This window comes from Tamandua tetradactyla, chromosome 16, assembly GCF_023851605.1.
Source record: "Tamandua tetradactyla isolate mTamTet1 chromosome 16, mTamTet1.pri, whole genome shotgun sequence".
Classification (NCBI taxonomy): Eukaryota; Metazoa; Chordata; class Mammalia; order Pilosa; family Myrmecophagidae; genus Tamandua; species Tamandua tetradactyla.
Window position 1 is genome coordinate 17,125,181 of NC_135342.1, and position 21,609 is coordinate 17,146,789.

The 21,609-nt window shown below is 33.5% G+C and overlaps 2 pseudogenes across 2 annotated transcripts in view; both read left to right on the plus strand.

The window, feature by feature from the left end:
- Positions 1-6,362, plus strand: part of LOC143659955 (ephrin type-A receptor 7-like) — a 45,975-nt pseudogene extending 39,613 nt beyond the window's left edge. Inside the window, exons 10-11 of the transcript XR_013163814.1 lie at positions 6,010-6,202; positions 6,349-6,362. The product of XR_013163814.1 is annotated as an ephrin type-A receptor 7-like (transcript). The remainder of the gene's footprint in view (positions 1-6,009; positions 6,203-6,348) is intronic.
- Positions 1-21,609, plus strand: part of LOC143658983 (multiple C2 and transmembrane domain-containing protein 1-like) — a 484,136-nt pseudogene that overhangs the window by 371,775 nt on the left and 90,752 nt on the right. The window lies entirely within an intron of this gene.

The window sequence follows — 21,609 nt, forward strand, 5'->3', positions numbered from 1 at the left end:
CTTGGCTGCTTACTAGTTGCTCTGGAGAATGAAATGAATCATAGATCTCCCTAATCTGCCATCTTGTCTCCTCCATATTCCATGCTGTTACTCTTTGTGAGAAGAATCTGATAGCAGTCCATGAGGATATGCATCTCACACCAAGAAACCATTTGTAAAGCAACATAGCAGAAGTTCAAGAGAAGATTTATTCCTGTTGGATTGAATTTTATGAAATTGCCAAAACTTTCAGATTTGGGCAGATTCATATAGTGCAACCTATAGAAATTGTGAGCAAAATTTAGACAAAAGTAGAGAAGTATAAAATCTATGAAGATATCCTGGATGTGAACTGGAAATCTGAAGAGGACCTTGGTTCATAGCAGATGAGAGAATTTTCCATGGGCTCAAATTGGGAAGTTCAGAAGTCAGACCAAGAGAGATATGGGAACTAACCACATAGACTCACTTTCCTATAACAAAGGATATGTACACTAGTAGTAATTATAAATGAACATAGAACATGGGGAAAATCAATGAAAGGCTTTTTGTAAGGAGTTTGGAAATAATACAAATGTAAGGTCTTGAAGAGTACAGCATAAAATAAGTAGTGCTTGAGGAAGGTCTGTACTACCATTTAAGTAGGCTGATGTGACTAGCAAACTGTTTTCAAGTAGTTAACTCTTGAGGTACTATAAACAAAGACAGCAATTTAAGTTGAGTAAAGGTTAAAAATCAAGTTAATTTTCAAAAAGATCATGAAAAATGTTATATTAAACCAATAACTTTGTTTTCCAATTTCATAATATTCTATGTTAAGAGCCTATGTCTCTTAGCACTTGTAAATTGTTATTTTTAGACAACTAAGGTCAAAATGGGTATATGTTATTGGTAAGTCTATTTTAGGTATATATTCCTATAAATGTACTTTTTTGGCTGCATCATCCTACAGATTTCCACTGTAATAGAAAAGTTTATAGCCTGAAAAGGGGGAACTTTTTAATCAGTTAAATATTTTGGTATTTTGAATTGACTTATGACATGAATTTTTTTGTTTTTATTTTTGATTTTCAAAGATGAAAGTCTAAATGATAAGTAAGTTTGGCAGAAGCAAAGTTGTTAATATCTGACAGGTCTCAAGGTCAAAGATTTCGTGGCTGTCAAAATATAGGCAAACAAATCCTTGGGGCACAGAAAGATAAATATTTACATTCCCTAGATACTCAGAGTTTCAGTTCTTTTGACAGCTTCCTTCTGTACTAGATTCAAACATTAAGGGACTGACAGGAATATAAGATGCCTTAAATTCAAAGTCTACTTAACTTCTAAAATGAATAATGGAAATGGTTAAGGAGAAAAAATAAATAGCTCCAGTTTTAATTTTAAAAATTCCCAAAGTAATGTTTCTTTTTCATGGAAAAAAATACATATAAAAATAATGTATCAAGAATTAATGCATATTTTGATTAATCAAAAGAAATCGTTATGTCTGTAGTGAAGTTTAGCTCATAAGCAAGAATATTGAACACCACCTTTCATTTTCGTTTTCTTTTAAATTTTGAAGATCTGAAATAAATACTAAATTGGACACGTTTGTATAATAGTGAAGGATTACCTACAGTAATCCTCAGAAACAGCTCAGTTTGCATAGTGAAATTGTTATTGATATTCCTCTTGTATCATATTTACATTTTTAAGTATGTTTAAGTCCTCTTGGAGAAATATTCTTTATTTTCTGCATGACAATGAGGAAAATTCTCCATAACTCAAAGTAGTGAATTCCATTCTGGAATAAAATTCTCTAGATAAAACTTTTTGTCTAGGAGTCTCTGGTAGGTGTTCATGGAGAGATTTAAGTGATCTACAAACCCTCTGATACTTATGGAAAAATCTCTGTGAACACAGAAATGTATCATATTTTTCTGAGAAGACAGCCATCACCAGATTTTCAGTGGTACTAATTTTTTAATAATGAATCTAGATCATTTTATTAGGTGAACCAGTTCACTTTTTGTTGCTTAAATTCAGTTGCTAGGAATTTATCAAGAGTTTTAGAAAGCCCACACATTTCAAAACCCACGGATTTTAAAAGTCTTCAGAAAATTCAGTGAAAACCAGCAGTAAATTGATAGGTATGTTTCTGAGCAAATCCACAAATTCTAGACTGAATACTGAATATGGCCAGATTTCTATGATCACTGTGAGGAAATATAATAGATAGTTGCTCATGCTAGAAATAAGGTAAGTCATTAAACTATGACACTTTATTTGAGCTCCAAACTGGGCAATTATCTAGAAAAATGTAATATGTATATGTGTCATGAGACTCATACCTGAATAGATTATCACTTGGCTAATACTTAAAGGAACGTTCATTTATATTTGCATGTGTCTATAACTTTCTTAAGTTTTAACCGCACTGAAAGACCAGTTAGAATATAATTAGAATCAAGAGGCTGAGCTTTTCAAGTAAATTCCCAACTTTCATTCTTCTGAAAAATCTGCAGATGTTTTTTTCTTACCATTGACACTCTTTCAAAGAAAAAAAATCTTCATACATTTAAATGGAGTTCAAACCTAATAAAGTATTGCAATAATTGAAAATATTCATATTTAGCTCTCACAGCAGCTTTTTAAAATGTAATTTATATCTTAATTAATCCAAAAAATTACTGCTAAATTTTGAAATCTTGAAATTATTAAATATATTCTTTTTGTAGTACTCAACAAAGTTTAAGCTAGGCCAACAAATGTTAAATTGACTAGTAAGTAGGCATAAGAATGATTTTACAATTATGTTTCCATAAAGATATGGGACTAGATCATTCTTAAAATGGTTCAGAACAGGCCATTTGAATGTTTTGAAAATATAATACACTTATAACTAATTATTCTGAGCTAAATTATGAATCCTTGGTTTTCCTTTAAAAAGTCATCACTGATTATTGACTTTGAATTTTTTTAATGTCAAGATAAAGAAAAAGGTGTTTTGTTTTTTTGTAAAACCTTGCCATAATCCCATAAATGAGTATAAATTATTTAATTGTGTAAAATATAGGTCATGCTATTTTAAAATTGATGAAATGAAAATGGGCATTAAGCAAAGGACAGAAAGCAATCATGTTATACCCCATTTTGAGCTATTGCAGTCCCATTGTAATGTAGTCTTTCTGGGCTCTCTTTTCTCTTAATCACAGTGCTCATGCTGTAATAAAATTGTAAACATTTCTCAGTGAGGAATATTTGTTTTAGTTCTAAGTATTTCTTCACAGTATGTACCAAAGAAGTGGCCCTATGTGTCCCAGAGGCCTTATAAAAAATAATGTCACTTACCCTAGTCACTTCCTACTCCTCTGGGAACTGTCTAGAATTAGAATTGCTTACAAATATTTTTCTTTTTTCTTTACTGACTTTTATTAGAATACTAACATCAAATCTGGACTGGCAAACCCAAGGGGTTTCCAGTAATTCAGCAAAAAGGTGTTTTACTGAATTCTGTGAATAACTACATAATGCTCCAAGAACTTTGGCCATCTTGCCTGAGCACCTTGTGTCCAGGAATATGTAGCTATTTGCAGAAAGTATTTCTTTATTTTTCATTTTCCCACATGGGAATATAATGTCATGCTTGTGTCAATATATGGACTCTGGTCAGAATGCCTCAGTCGAATTCTGTCTTCTCTAACAGCTCTGTGATGCTGGCCTTTGTTTAACTTCTCTGTGCCTCAGATTCTTTATCTATTCTTTACTAATAAGGTTTGTGAAAATATTAAATGAGATCATTCTTGTTTAAAGTAGTGCTAGTCATATGACAGTTATTCAGCAGATGTTTACCATGATTAATTGTATCTTAAATAGTTAAATTGTTTTTCTGGTACAGTAAGCACATAAAAACCTCAGAACCTTGAGGTTCAGTTTAGGCATGCATCATCCACTATTGGCCATTTATCCTCAGAAGATATACCTTGGAATGTACCAAACTGTGCTCTATAGAAATATATACAATCCCAGCAAGTATCTTTAATGCCACTGTGGGTAGGGCCCTGATTATTAATAGGAAGTTCAGGCTCCCAAAGTTCATTCCTGTTCTGAAACATCTCTTCATTTAAGTGCTGTACTTAGCTGCTGCTTCCTTAAAAATGTTTAAACCACTGTATCTTTGAGAGCTTGAACTTTCATTTTGTATTGAGATAAATGCTGTTCTCAATGCTATAATAATATGAAGCATCAAATTCCTCCACTACAACTAGACATCTAGAAAGGTTCATTAGCTGCCATTCCTTGAAAAGTCATTTAATGGTACTATACTTTGTTCATTAGCACAAAAACTCAATATTGTATGTACAAAACTAAAAACTTCTGAATGCTTTCATGAAAGCTGTGGCACATAAGAAAGAAAAAGAGTTTGGGACTGTTCTCAGCTTTCTGGCTGGAGTGGCTGGTTGGCTGGCAATGACATTAATTAAAATAGTAAAAGTAAAAGATTTGGGGACATAAATTTAGTCTTACATAGTGTGAGCCAACTATGGAAAATCCAGGTAAAGACATCCAGTAAACTGATGAATATACAGTTTAAAGTTCAGAAGAGAATTTGGGCTGAGGGCTTTATATTTACAATTCTTTGCAAAAATTTCTGTGATTATCTATTTATCTTTTACATTTTATCAATTTGAATATATAGATTTTCTTAAATTAAGAAAGTAGACTATTTTAAGTATTTTTTCTTATGCAGAATTTTTCTCAAAAAGTTGTTGATGCCAGCAATTTTATTCAATGTATGCTGCAACCTTTTACATTTTAATGTGCCTTTCTTGAATGGCAGCATGCAACTTAAAGATATTTCCCTGAAACTATGAGACTTATTAACATCTCTTAAAGCCAGCTTTTTGTCTCTTTATTTTGGGCCTTATTTTTTTTCAAAAAACTCAAAATTGCCTCTTTTTGTTTCTTCAGAGAGTAATTTTTTCTTACTATGGCAGCCCATGTCAAAGGATTTGTTAACCCCCCTTGAAGAATATTTTAACAAGGGTTTTACAAGCCCTTCGTATTTGTATTATTTGCTTTCCTGCTGTTTTCCACATGCTGCACAGATTTGTGACAATTTCTGATTTTTTAGATCTATTTCTGCTTCCCGGATAAATACAAGAAAGAAAAAAAAAGTCTGAATGATAAGTAGTTTTTAAGACTTTATGATTGCCATGAAGCAATGTTTATGGAGGTTTATTTTTCACTTGACATCCAGAGCTTGTTATAAATGTCTTAGGCATTATTCCATATAAATAGGCAGTGGTGTTTAACAAGTGGTGTTTCCTGGGTAGAAAAGCCCTGATACTGTAGCCTTTGTCAGTTTCCTGACATACTCTGGGTGATTTCCATCTACCAGTGCAAGGTTGCTGAACACAGAGTTAAGGAAAGGATGTAGTCCCCTCTCCTGAACCAATACAAGCTGGCTCCTGCATGCAACTGTATCTTATAACACTAGGTGCTAAGCTTCATATTATTTAAAAGAACAGCATGCTAGGTAATACTTTCTATCATATTTTTTGATTTCCTGTTTAAAAGTGTCATCCAAAGTAAGTCAGTAAAAAGTGAATTTTGGGGGTCATTTTGGATAACTCAGAACTTCCTTTTACAGCAGATAAAGAATCTGAGGCACAGAGAATTTAAACAAAGGCCAGAATTTTAATACTTATGGGCAAACATGTACACTCACAACTATATATGCAAGTGAAATATTCCCAATGCATCTTCTATTTGGAAGACCTCTGGAATGATATTAAAAGTTTTTCCCATCTCTTGCACCCTGGGTAAATTTAATTGCTGCTCCCTATTACTGAATTAACTAAGAAGTGTCATCATACCTGTATCTCATGCACTTCTTAATAACATGTTTAATATTCACAGGTATTTTGGGAAAAAAGTACGTTTTTTGCAAAACAGTGTGCCTGGTTTTTATGGCCTAGTGAGTGAATCATTTTATTATAATTGACCCTCAATTCAGTAACATTTTTCTAACCTTTTGACTATTAGGCTATTAAAGCAGTAGAAGAAGGTTATCATTTAGCAGCACCCATGGGCTGCCCAGCTGGTCTGCACCAGCTGATGCTGGATTGTTGGCAAAAGGAGCATGCTGAAAGACCAAAGTTTGAACAAATAGTTGGAATTCTAGACAAAATGATTCGAAACCCAAATAGTCTGAAACACCCCTGGGAACATGTAGTAGGTAAGGAAATGGAATGTGGAAGACATTCAGATATTCACCTAAGACATTTATCTTCTCAGGCACACCCCAAAGGCAAAATTAATATTTTGTTAATTTATAAATCCATATCAAATGTACTATGTTTACAGAATTTTTGTTCTATTCAGGTACTTTACCTTAATTTAGTGCTTAATTAATAAATTAATTTTAATAGCAATTAAGTATCCATTTTTTCTTTAAAACTTATAATAGATATCACTAACTGTTATTTCCTAGAAAGCTTTCTAACTTGGATTTTCATGATAAGGTGGCATTTCACATTTTCAGACCAATATTATTATTTTATGGGTTTTTATTGCTGTTGCCCTAGTTTACTATTATATGCATATTTTCTATTTTATTGTCTTGCTTTGACATATTTAGTAAGATGATTCTCCCAAGATAAAAATTATTTGAAGTTATTCAATCCATGATTAGTGAGGTATACCAATTAAAAAGAGTCAGATAAACTCCATTCATTCCCTGAGTTTGGCTTGCTCCATTGTTATGCATAGTAACTGTATTTCATGTTCAGCTGCCAGGTAAAGGTGAGGCTCCAGTCTGTGTAGTTAGGCACCTGTGGAAGTGTATTGACCAATGGTTTTCATAGGTTGCCATCCATACAGCAGATGCATAATGTCTCAATAGCACTCTCTTGAATTGAGCAAGTCAGTGCAAAGCCAAATGTGCTCCCTTTACTCCCAGTTCCTTCGAGAGAACCAAATGGGCAAATATTTACATTACAAATATTGTCAGCTATACTTTAAAAAAAAAGCACATGGAAGATGCAAATTGGTGGTCATCAAATCTAAAATGCTAATTTAGGAGCTTGTAGTATTGGGCAGCCTTTATGTTTTAGAGTTCATTAGCAACTATGTTTATCCCTTTATAAATCATTTAAAATATCTAATCTTATTATTTTAAAACCTTGTCTTATATGGGCCAAGACATTCTTTCTTTGTTAGTTCATGAGAATATTTGCTTTTCTATTCTATTCTTATTTAGGCCAATTAGCCCTCTCCTGGATCAAAACACTCCTGACTTCACTACCTTTTGTTCAATTGGGGAATGGTTACAAGCTATTAAGATGGAAAGATATAAAGATAACTTCACAGCAGCCAGCTACAACTCCCTTGAATCAGTGGCCAGGATGACTATTGAGTAAGCTAAAACTTTTAAAATGATATTTCAGAATTTATTATATACAACTAAAACTTTATACATCAGGTCATCTTTTTAAAGGAGCAAGAACCACAAAATTAAAAAAAGCATCTCTTTAATAAGTGCTTACTCTGTGCCAAATATTATGTTAAATAGGCATTTAAACATATATTATCATTTTAACCTTCACAGTAACAGTTTTACTAAGTTGATAGTTTTATCTCCATTTTACAAATGAGGAGGCTGAGGCTCAGATAATTTAAATATTTTCCCCAAGATGACTCAACTAATAAGTGATAACTATTGTGCTTCCATAACCAGTGTTCTAACCACCCTCAATGATGTTTTCTCTTTCATTAACATCATTAGCATCATTTAGGTCACTCTGTGGGAACTTTCAACATATGCAATGCATATATTGAACAGTAAATATCTCAAAATTTCTTTCCCAATGTAAAAATATGTTAGGACTACCAAAATGGTGACTTTCTGAAGTAGTTAGAGAAGCCCAATCAATTAACTGGGGTTAAGAGATTAATTTACTATTGGAAGTTTGTGTGATTAATCAATTCAAAAAAAATTTTTAACCTGGAAATGACTAGATAAAACAGCTTTTGAAATTTCTATGAAATAGAAGTTAGAAAACTAAATTTTGTTTTTTGACTCCATCACTGATAACCTATTTAATAACTCTAAACTTCAGTTTCCTTGGCTGCACTGTAACTCTTTTTGGTGACAGTGTGACTCTCAGTCAATGTGTTTGCAAATGGAAAGCAATTATCAAAGTTCTATTAGTGGGATTCTATTTATATACTGTTGTGAGAAGAAGACTTGTAGTCAGATACTCTTTTGTTACAAAGTTTAGAAAATTTAATCACCTGTGTGCTCTTTTTCAGATTCCTGCTGGTTGCCACATGTGTGGAGCTGGCATAATTACACCCAGACCCCCAAAGCAATCTGTACCCCCCAAAACTGCATAACTCAGAGTATTATAAGGTCTCTGCTATAAGATACTACAGTATTATGCTGTTAACATATTTTTATTGCTTGTGAATACCTAAGCTCAAACTTTCTGACTGTTAAGAAAAGGAAAAGTAAGTGAACAGATACGCTTTTAAGTTGACATACTTAACTTATGTCCAATTTAAGCTATTAAATATAGGTATTGCAAATTTAAAAACCACTGTTTATCTGACATATTGTCAAATGACTGAACTGAGCTGGAATAAGTATACAATATGCTCAGTATTACCACATAATCATTAAACTCAGAATATGTGAGCATTGATGATTCTCCATCTTTCTACTAGATCACAGCAAATGTTTTCATACTGTATCTTGTTTTTCTTTCATTAAAAAATTTTAAACCCCAATTAGGTTCAAAAATATGATATTTAGAATAACATTTCCTAAACTGCCCTTAAGTTAATAAGGTTAAGGTTTAAATAATCTCTTGTACGCAATTTTAAATGAGTTGAAAAATAACTCATGATCACAAATTGGGAGCTTGAGCAGTGGGGCTTCTTATAAAGGGGAATACTGATGCAGGTTGACCCACTGCAGGCATATGGACCTAATACCCAAGAAGACTGAATGGTAACTAAGATATACAGATTTAATTAAAGAGTTGATGACAGTTTAAAACCACATAAATTCTTTGTAAGGCAATTAATCAAAAATGCATTTGTCTTTCTTAGGGATGTGATGAGTTTAGGGAACACACTAGTTGGCCATCAAAAGAAAATCATGAGCAACATTCAGACTGTGAGCACAAATGCTACATTTACTTGGAACTGGCATCCAAGTGTGATAAGCCTTTCTCCCTTTTGAGGGAGATGATGGACTGTGAGAGAACAGTACTGGCCTTCAGTATATGCACAGAATGCTCCTAGAAGACAGTTGATGTCCTGGGTCCTTCCCACAGTAAAGAGATTTAAGAAGCACCTATAGACTTGAACTCCTAAGTGCCATCAGAATATCTAAAAAGGGAATTTAGGATCCACCACTGGTAGCCAGGAAAACAGCAGTGACAGTAAACAAAGTACTACCTGAAAAACATTCAAACACCTTGAGCTCTCTAACCTCCTTTTTATCTTATAGACTTTTTAAAATGTACATGAAGAATTTAAGAAAGAATATATTTGTCAAATAAAATCATGATCTTATTGTTAAAATCAATGAAATATTTTCCTTAAATATGTGATTTCAAACTATTCCTTTTTAAAATCATTTGTGTTTATTCTTCATAAGGACTTTGTTTTAGAAAGTTGTTTATAGCTTTGGACCTTTTTAGTGTTAAATCTATGACACATTACTATGCTGGGTACCTTTGAAAGACTCTCAAATTAAAAAAAATAGCATGATTGAAGATATATTTCTGTCAAAACATTGGTATTTTTTGTGCCTTTTTTTCTATTTAATCTGTGCTGTTTTGATAGTTGCTAATTGGCAGGTAGTCAAGAGAAAATGCAAGTTGCCAAGAGTGCTGATATTTTTTATGAAAACTTCTTTTGTAAAGATCAGACAACACAATATCTTTTCAATGAAAAAAGCAATAATGATCCATAAATACTATAAGGCACTTTTAACAGACTGTTTATAGAGTGACTTTACTAGACAGAGTTTAATAAAAATTTAAAATTGTAGGTTTATGACTATTGAGAAAAAGATGAGGCACTTCATCTAGAGAATGTCAGTGAAGACACGTCTCTGAAAGCAAGAACTATTCAGTATTATCTAAAATTTAATCTGAGCACATCAAGATTTTTTCAATTTCATGGCATTTGGAAATTTAGGAGAAATAGTTGGCATATATTTTATACCCTACTATGTTTAACGCAGTCCAAACATGAAAAGAAGGAATTGAGTTTTATATTAGAACTCTGGAGCATGATTGAAGGGGCAGTTCACAGTTTTCTCTTTTCAAAATGAATTTGCTACATGCAATATCACCATTGCAGGGTTTTTTTTAATCTTTAATTTGGGAATGCTGATGCAAAAAACTTGGTAAATAAAAGAACTCTTTTTACCATATAAGGAAAAGGTGAAGGATCAGGCTATTCTGTTTTTGTTTTTAAGTTTTATTTATTAAACCATATTATTTGATTACTATGTTAGAATTTCATAAGCAATAATTAAATGTGTCTTTATAGATATTGCAGGAATGTATACATATTGTGAGTAATACTTTCAAAATTTACAAAATCATGAACTGCCCCAGAATTGAACTGTTGTACTTCCAAAGAGAATTGAGCTGTTTATAATGATTTTAATACAGCCAGGGCCCAGGGATCGGTCATAATTGGTCTTGTTTGATAACGTGGGCCTCCACAAACAAACAACAAATAACAGAAATGAAATCTGTAAATGTTCCTTTGTAAAACTTGTAAATTTTATTTATACTGTCTTGTTTTGTACACATATTTCTCTGTAGTGGGCTCTGGATACCTTGAAAATGCACTATATTTTTCTATTTTACTTGCAGAGCATCACAAAAGAACAGGTATTTTCAGTGCTACATAATGTGTTTTCCCACATTTAGGACCAAAGATGGCTATAGAAAAACTCAAATGGATTGCTTCCCTAACCCCTCCACTCCCCCCTTTTTTTCCTTTAAATCACTGTATACTGTTATTTGATATTTTAATTTATTTTAGATTGACTAGAAACCCATTTTAATTTCACTAAAAATGTTTTTGTCCCTATGGAAAAATAATCTGTAAAAATAATTTTAATTAGCATAATACAGTCACATAGACACTTCCATTTGTAATCTTTGTAATAGACTGTAAATATATTTTTGGAACTATAACACAATGTGCTTGAGGGTTATTTTTCAGTGTCTGCAGTGTATACAGGTGTTTAAACTAAGTACAGCACTTTACAATTCTAATCAGTAGCACTGGCCTTTGTGAGAATGAGTGAAAGAGTTTGAGTAAGTGTTCTTAATTCTGTTTGGATTTTAGACTCACTAATAATGAAGATTCTCTTGTTCATAGCTTAAGGTGCTTATTTTTCTATTCAAATCAAACTAACAAAAAGCCATTCTAGTAATAGAAGACATAGTATGGTACATGCAAATGGTGTTTTTCCTGCTTTTTTCTAGAACTAGATTTATAGTTGAGTAGTCTTTCTTGAGTAGAAGGGCAGAATAAAAGTTTTTTTTCAAAAATAACTTTTTTCTTCAGCAATATACCTCATCTGCCTTAAATTTTTTACAGCTCTTTACAGGGAAAGGGGAGAAGGGATGGGAAAGACACACAGCACAATAGAAAGTGTATGGTTGCATCACTCTCTTGTTTGTAGGTTTCTTTTCCCAGTCAACATTATGATTTTAAATTGCATGTATGTGAAACAAATATTAAGAGAAAAATAATTAACATTGTAATGCTGATTGTAATACTCTCTTCCAGAAAGAGGTGGAATGGTATAATAATAAGAATGTACAACTCGCACCTTGATATTTTTTTTTGATAAATTAGTGCTCAGGGGAGGAAAGGTAGAGAAAGCAAACATCAAAAATATAATTCCAAAATTTTCAAAATGCAAAGGGAAATGGCCTCCTTGCTTTAATAGAGCCACCTGTTTTTAGAACGCCATCGTCACACTTGACTTGTGTTTTGCATTCAGTACTGAAATAAAAGTAACTGTTTTATTACATCTGAAGCTAACATTTTCTGAGCAAATTGATCTGGACCTTGTTTACTAGGACTGGTGGTTTATGCTTGTCAGAGCACTATTAGTTGACTCATATTGTATACTTATGTAATCTACATTAGCTAGTACTATTTAGAACTATATTTTAATTGCTCCTCTTATCCGTGTTTTTAAGACAATTAAAATGGTGTAATTCACCTCTCTTTTTTTATTTAAGTAATGCTGGTATTCTTCCTTTTGTTTCCTGAGTAGCCTAGAAATGTGTTACTCACCAATGTACATGTTCAAATAAATTACTGATGTATATATTTTTGCTGTATGTGGAGAAATCATGGGGAACTTGGGGCAAGATGTGCTTTTTGTTGATTGAATTTGTCCCTCCTTGCCTACGAATTACTACAGGGGTCATCCTTTTATAAGGAAAAACTGCTTTTGAACAGTGTCTTCAATGTATCAAGCACAAATAACTTTCTTCAACATGAATCATAAGTCTCTTTTTACCAACTTAAAATAATAGATGAACTATTAGACAATGTAAAGAAAATCCTGTCTCCAATCATTGGTGGATTCCTTTATATCCCTGTGCATTCTTACACACAATATCATGAATAGAAATATTTAGAGTAAATGTGTTGTTGTAATTTTTCAGTGGGCCAATTTTAATACAAATAAAAAAATATTCCCTGATTCCCCTCTTGTACACTGACTTAATTCCACCCCAATATTAGGAATAACAAGACTATGTTTTCATACAGCCATTCCATCAGAGAGTTTTTTTTTCTTGCCTCTTAAAACTGCTTGGTATTAAGTATATTTTTATGGGAAAGGGCATATTTAATCATTGACCCCTGAAAAATATTCAAAACATTTGACGTGATAGAGTCACTTGGAAAATTTTTGTATTTAGGATGTTGCAGGATGCAAACATAGGATCCAGAGAAAACTGAAAAAATGAAAAATCTCATGATCTGATCATGTTGTTTAACATATTAGGGTAGAAACTGGCACAATCATGATTCCTGCTTGTGCCAGAATGCAACTAAGTGCTTGCTATTCTACATCATCTCAATCATATGTTCTACAAATGCTTACCATTATCAAATATCTAAAATTGTTGCAAACAAATGAGGATAATAGGCAAATGCGAGATGAGGTGCTACTACTAGTCATCAGGCTTATGATGATGAGGGAAAAACTAGGTTACACTGAAATCCAAAGGTAATCTGGAAATCTTAGCCTCTCCCCACCCATTTGTGAGATATTTGCTTATGAACAGCATGGTGTACATGAGGAAAGGGAAAGAAGTGCCTCTTATTCAGGACACACAGGGATTATACAATCTGGAATACTGAGGGATAATCAAAAATGTATCTTTAAACACTTGACTTCAAAAGTGGTACAAAAGCTACACTTTCCTACCAGCCAACTTATTCCTTTAATAATAATTCCAATGATCAATCTTGAAGAAAGCTGCTGAAAGTAACACACAAAGAGAATATCAAATTCCTAAATTTAAAATATCATAAATGTTGATGTTAGCAAATGATAAGAAACAAAACAGAACAATATATAGTGATTCTGGCAAATTTTCAAGCTGATCTGAAGGGAGCAGCAGCCTCTTGGATTTGTGCTTTTGTCCCATCAGTAGCCTCATTCCCAGCTGTTCTCACTCTTCTGTCTAAAGCATCTCAGCACAGCTTGAAGACTATGGGCAGGAGAGTAAAATATTTCAATGGGAATGTTTCCATGAATCTCACTAGAGAGTTAAGTGCTGTTAGGGGGCATGTTATACCTCCAAATTCAGTTGTTGAATGTAACTAAGACTACAGTTAAACAATAAAAGACCTCATTTGAGTGTTCCTGTGATTAAAATAAATGTAATTAAAAGACCCAATTTAACTGTACTTATAGCACAAAGTTTGATAAGCTTATCAATAAGTAGTTCTAGTCTAGTGTTTTACAGGTGTGTAACAGCAGTAGAATTTCCTAAATTGCCAGCCTTTAATAATTTGGTGACAACAAAAAGTGAGCAGTTTTCCATTCTAAACTTCAATTAAAAGCTAATAAAGCTCCAACCAATAAAACCTACACCATGCATTTCAATTTCTCCAAATGTCCCAGATTTCTACTGCTGAAGATTTGGTTCCCTTTTTTTAACTCATGACCTTTAATTTTATTTAAGTATATTTGTTGATTTTATATAAAACTAAAGAATGCACAATGTATTTTAAATGAATGGTAAATCACAGATCATAATTGAAGATGCTCAGATGAAGGAAAAGATATTAAGTAATGTCAATTCTAACTTAAGAAAGGACAAACATATATGGTTCAAAAGTCTTACTGTGTCACTAGGTGACCAAAATTATGTGAATGACTGGATGAAAAACTCTAGGAAAGCAGATAAAGAAAATTAAACTACATATGCAGAAATATTATTCATATAAATTATATGTTTTTTAAAATATTTCACAATTTATAGAAATGATGCCAAAAACCCTCAAGAATACTTTTAAAATGTGAGGTGGATTTGCAGAATCTGGGCTGATTGCATAGATTCTATCACAAACTATACTAAAGTTCTAAGTTTAACTTGATATCCCTCTGTCAATTTGCAAGAGATATGCACTAACCCTGAAAACCAAACATAACCTTCAGTTAGCAGTTCTCTTTCCAGATATAGGAAGCTCATACCTTTCTTCAGCTCTGATTATTTTCAGGAATGTTTTCAGAGATCTTCTGGGCCAGAGATCTGCGGGCCATACTCTATTACCTGGCTGTATTTTCATTTAGATCCTAACCAGTTGTGCAGTGAGCTCCACCTGCACTCACTGGATTATAGTTTAAAAGCAATAGGAACCTGAGTAAGCAACCAGCTTTGCTTAGTTTTACCTGAGAAATGGATATGGGATAATGCATAGGATTCAGAATGATTATGTGATGGCTCTACATGTAATAAAAGAGTATCTATTAGTTTAGGTGCAACGTTGAGTCAAAAAAAGGCACCATTAAGCTTCTTCTGATCTGCTTTAAAAAACAAAAACCAGGAGAGACCAAGTTTGGTGGGAAAGGCAATGATCAGCTATTGCATTTTGATCAGAAAAAAGATATGGTAGAAATGGAGTTGAAGGTACCAAGGTCTGGCAATGGTGTCTGAAAAATGATTTAATACTTTTTATTTCTGAATCAGAATGATAGAATATACTTCTACGTTTCCAAATCTCTGCTTTCCAGCCTCATTCCCCTCTCACTTTTCTGTGATAAAATCCCACTACTGCTTCAAGACACAACTCAAAAATTTTTCCCTCCAAGTCTTCGCAAGACTGACACCCAGGAGCCAGAATTAATTATCCCTTTGTACTTTGCTTGCCCTGCTGGTGCTGAGGTTATCCTACTGTGTTCTGTCAGATTATTTGTGTGTACCTCTCTCCCACTAGATCAAGTACTCTTGGAGGGCAGAAGCCAAATGGAAATCTTTGTTTTGTGTCCTTTGGGACTTAGCAGTTTCTGGCACTCAACACTCTATACATATTTTAGAATTTTTGAAGATTTTTTTTTGTTGTTGTTCTTTGTTTTACACATTGTGGGAATTTATTTGGGTCAAATTCTTAGTACATAGCAACAGCAAATACCTAATACAACTAAAAAAATTAAAAAGTGAATTTTTCTCCCCCTCATCTGGAGGTGGTTTAATGGCATACACAAGAAAATTACATTACTGGCAACAGACTGCTCCCTCACATTTTCCTGCATGGTTTTCACTCGTGCAACCACAACATGAACCCTCCTCTGGAAGCTAAAAGTACAACTGGCCAGATCACATATTGTTTACATTCTTTTATGTAAACTATTTCATTAAGAAAATGGTACATGGACAAAAGTACGGTTAAAAATTGCTTTTCCATAGAATTATAAAGGAGCAAAAGATACTTCCATTTTAACATGAAAATAAGCTTTAGCTTTGTTTTACAAAAAAATACCTCAAGATATTTAGCAAGCATCATTTTAGACACAACCAGGCCCTGTTATTTCATTTGTCAATTTCATTTTAAAGAATCATGAGATTCTCAATATGAAAAAAGGAGAAAGATTAGCATAAAGTAAACAAGATAATGAGCACAACACCTCCATTTAGTAACTGTGTTATAGGGCTTTCTCTAACAAAGCTATTTGTTGTGCTGTGCTCCTGCCTATGTTGAAAGGATATAATATTTTTTGCTAGATATGCCTTACAAAGAAGACCATTTGTGCTGGGCATTGTTTCAGAAGAGTTAAAATGAAAATTTTTACTAACAAGTGTGCACTTAAGTACACTCCTTTAAACTATTACCATGGTCTGAATAATCTGATGGTATTTATCAAGATATGGCATATCTTTTCTAGTACCTTCCTGAAGACATTGAGTAGAACTCCTTAATATAGCATCTTCAATTAAGATAGTTGTGGAGCAGTGGAAAGACCCCGGGATAGCCTACCATTATTAATCAGTTGTTCGTATGAAACAAAACATCGAATCTCATTGAGCTCTATACTTCCAGGAGCCTAAGGAAATATGGCAGTGGGCGGAAGGGTGATGATCACCTTAACACCAATCAGGAAGTGATTCAAATCACCAGACACCCAACAAATTGGCCATCAAACCCTTTTCAAAGGTACAACTCTAGCCTTCAGGACATGCCATGCTCTCTCCACAAGGGAAAGTGATAAAAGATAATGGAGAACAGTTCTTAATGCAGAAAGGGAAGGGGTGCCTGCTAAAAGAAAATGAAAAAAAAAAAAAGCCAAGTGTCTACCTTCAAAAAAGAACAATCTTTTCTTAACACAAGAGTGCTACAGACATCAATGTAAGGATGCACAAAATATTCTCAATAGCTGGATGATAAACAAAGAGGTAGTGAAAATGTCTAGTCCAGTGACTTCTTAGGAACACAGCAAAAAGTGTCAAGCCATTCGCAATCCAAACTCTAAGATGCTGGGAACAGCAGGTGCCTCTGCAAGAGACAGAAAGTCAGGTAGCCAAAAGGAAAATACTGAACATGACATCTTAAAAGATGCATTTATAGAATCCTTGCAGTTTAAATTAATTCAAAGGCTTTAGCTAAAATCAAGTGCTCTGCAGGATGAATGGGGTGCAGTGAAGGCAGTAGTGAAGCAGGTATTGAGGGAGAAAACTAATTTCAGAATTTGTATGGACTCTTACTATAATAGGCTAGGGCAGCAGGAAAGACCCAGGAGGCTGAGAAAAACATAAAGATGCGAGCCTGTGTGAGAAAGGAAGGTGGAAGGAGCTGATCAGTCAACAAGGCCAGAATGTACCCAGAAGTGGTACCTTCCAGATGTTGAAAAGGAAAAGGAGGAACCAAGATTATAAATAGCAGGGGAACATTACAGAACTTGAAATCAAGTGGAAGAGATTGGATTTGAGGGAAACAATGAAGAGCTATTTACAAATGTTTTGTTTGATGAGGCAAAGACATGGTGGGAGAGTTTTGTTGTTTATTTTTATTTTTTGAAGAAGCGGTAATCTGCAGTAGTACATGAAATGTGATTTTGACCATGTTAAAATTAAGCCTAGGCAAAGGGGAAAGTTTGTTTCTTTTTTTTTTCTTATTCTGTAATGGAAAATGCTCTCATTCCAGCTCTCGAACTCAAGATAACATCAATAATTCTAAAGGATTTCTGCACTCATTCATAAGTCAACTCACTGTTTATATCACAAAGAGACAGCATAATGTGGTGGGTAAGTGCACAGTTTGAAGCCAGATGATCTGGGATTAATTCCTAACTCCATTAATTTACTGATGTGCAACATAGGGACACCGGTTTAATTTTTCTGTGTTCTTTCTCTCATCTATTCAATGGGCATAAGTTCTACCTACTTTAAGTGTGGTTAAATTTATTCATTGACCCTTAAAAAAATACATCTAACAATATTGTCTCATTATATATTATTTCTTCAGGAAAATATTTTTGTCTGCATTTCTTTCTAACAATCTAACAATCACAGAGTGGTGAATTCTAAACACATAGCTCACAAGTGAATTTTTTTTTCCCAGGGTCTAACAAGTGAGTTTTATGTCCCAAACCTCTGACCCTTGTCCTTTTGTCAGTTTTGTTTTTGTTTTGGTGTTTGCTTAGTCACCATCAATCATATCTCTTAAATCAGTACCCAAAGAATCAAATTTCACTTTCCTTGCCATAAGCAACTGGTCACCATGTTCAAATGATTTTAGCAATTAGGTATCTCTTGAAACTATCACCATTCTCACAATCAGAACCCTAAATCTGTTTTTCACCATTTCTTACCTAGGCTATCACAGCCTCCAATCCTGTTGTACTGCTTCTAATCCTTTTTACTTAAAATTTGCAGAGCAATTCCTCTAATGCTTGTCTGCTCATACTATTCTCAAGTTTAAAAGACTTCAGTGACCTCTCAATGATCGGAAAATGCACTCAATTATTTGATGTAGCATCAACAATTGGGACCCTGCCTAAATGAACTTCAACCATTCTACCCTCCTTCCCCCGTGCTTTGGCTATACTGAACTACTTGCATCTCCTCCAGCATATAAAGCTCAGCCACACTCCCTCCTCGTCATGAGCTCTCTGATGGAAGCAAGCACATGTATCTTATATCACACCAGGACCAAGAGTTGAACACCATCAACAGCTGAGGACACTTTGTTCCTATACTTCCAGATAAGGATATGTAGTTAACTTTAAAACAGTACTTACTTTAGTAATATTCTACTGACAGAAAACGTTAAAGGCTAGCAAAAATACACAGTTGGCCTCAATCTATAATGGATATAGAGAATTGTTTTATTCACTTTTTATGCATTTCTTTCAATAACTTGAATACACCTCTGAAAAATGTAAAGCAAAACAGTTCATTTTATTTATAAGCACTGCATTTTGAATTATAGTAGAAAATTACATCATATGTTAATATGCTAATTTCTATTTTCTTTCATCTAAATATGTATTTACATATTAACTTTCATTGCTATTTGTTGGAGGAGTGGTGGGGAGATTTCTGTATGAATTTATTCTATCATCCTGTCAAGAAATATGGAAACTTTCTCTAATTCCCCATTACCCAATTGCATTATATAATTATTTACATTTTTTTCTTTATTGGTCAATGATTTTGTCCCATCAGTAGAAGATAGAATTTTGGCCTCCTTGGATTTCTATCCCAAAGCCTGGCACAGTGCCTGGCACCTTGCAGGTTCCTTAAAGATGAGTATTGAGTGGTGGAGGGTCATATAAATTTGCAAACAAGGGACTCTTTGATATCCTAGCAGTAGGTCCTAACCTAATGCATGAAGAGCATCCTCCAACTGAACCTCATAGGATAACTACTCTCCTCCTCCGGAAATGCTTGTCTTTCCAATGTCACAGAAGATTCCTGGATGCAGTGTTGTGCCATTCTTCACATACCCCTCAGCTGCACCCATTGGTCAGATGTGGATAGCCACATCTAAAACTACACAATCACATCACAATGATGAACTTGCCTCATATGAGTAATAGCCAAAACGACATAAAACCGAGCCTTCTCCTTCACACATATTTAGAGGCATGCTTTGGCTGACATTTTGATATAAATCTTCATGTTCTTTAAAAACAATTTATTGTGGTAATGCATATCTAACATGAAATTTCACATTTTACTAATTCTAGTGTACATTTCAGTGGTGTTTATTATATCCATACCATCACCATCCAGTATCAAAACTTTTCATCACCCCACACAGAAACTCCATACCAGTGAACAATGAGACCCCATTTCCCCAACCCCTTGTAACCTTTCATCTACTTTCTGCCTCTATGAATTTGCTTTTTCTAGATCTTCAATATAAATAGAATCAAACATATCTGTCCTTTTGTTTCTGGCTCATGTCATTCAACATGATTCCAAGGTTCATGCTGTAGCATGTATTAGCATTTAATTCCTTTTTATGGTTGATTAATATTCCATTTCATGTATAAACCATATTTTGTTTATCCATTTATCTGACTGGTTTTGAGAGTTGCCACTTTTTGGTTCTTGGGAATAATATTGATGCGAACATTGGTGTACAAATATCTGCTTTCAACTAGTTTGTTTTTCAATCAGCTTGTATATACATCTAGAAGTAGAATTCCCACGTCATATGATAATTCTTTGTTTGACTTTTTGAGGAACCATCTAGCTGTTTTCCACAGCAGCTGCACCATCTTAAATTTCTGTCAACAAGATAGAATCATTCTGATTTTGCCACACCCTCACCACATTTGTTATTTTCTGTTTTTGTTTTGTTATGTTTAAAATAATAGCCACCCTGGTAAATGTTAACTGGTGTTTCATTGTGGTTTTGATTTTCATTTCCCTAATCACTAATGATCTTGAGCATCTTTTCACATGCTATTGGCCATTTGTATATTTACTTGGAGAAATGTCTATTCAATTCTTTTTTATTTTATTAATTAAAAAAAGAATTAACAAAACAATTAGAAATCATTTCAATCTACATGTACAATCAGTAATTCTTAATAACATCACATAGTTGCATATTCATCATTTCTTAGTACATTTGCATCGATTTAGAAAAAGAAATAAAAAGACAACAGAATAAGAATTAAAACAATAATAGAAAGAAAAAAAAAACAAAAAAAACAAAAACAAAAAACCTATACCTCACATGCAGCTTCATTCAGTGTTTTAACATAATTGCATTACAATTGGGTAGTATTGTGCTGTCCATTTCTGAGTTTTTATATCCAGTCCCGTTGTACAGTCTGTATCCCTTCATCTCCAATTATCCCTTCTCTTTTTTTTTTTTAATTAACAGAAAAAAAGAAATTAACCCAACATTTAGAGATCATACCATTCTACACATGCAATCATTAATTCTTAACATCATCACATAGCTGCATGATCATCATTTCTTAGTACATTTGCATTGGTTTAGAAGAACTAGCAACATAACCGAAAAAGATATAGAATGTTAATATAGAGAAAAAAATAAAAGTAATAATAGTAAAATCAAAACAAAACAACACAAAACAAAACAAAAACCTATAGCTCAGATGCAGCTTCATTCAGTGTTTTAACATGATTACTTTACAATTAGGTATTATTGTGCTGTCCATTTTTGAGTTTTTGTATCTAGTCCTGTTGCACAGTCTGTATCCCTTCAGCTTCAATTACCCATTGTCTTACCCTGTTTCTAACTCCTGCTGAACTCTGTTACCAATGACATATTTCAAGTTTATTCTCGAATGTCCGTTCACATCAGTGGGACCATACAGTATTTGTCCTTTAGTTTTTGGCTGGATTCACTCAGCATAATATTCTCTAGGTCCATCCATGTTATTACATGGTTCATAAGTTTATCTTGTCTTAAAGCTGCATAATATTCCATCGTATGTATATACCACAGTTTGTTTAGCCACTCTTCTGTTGATGGAGATTTTGGCTGTTTCCATCTCTTTGCAATTGTAAATAATGCTGCTATAAACATTGGTGTGCAAATGTCCGCTTGTGTCTTTGCCCTTAAGTCCTTTGAGTAGATACCTAGCAATGG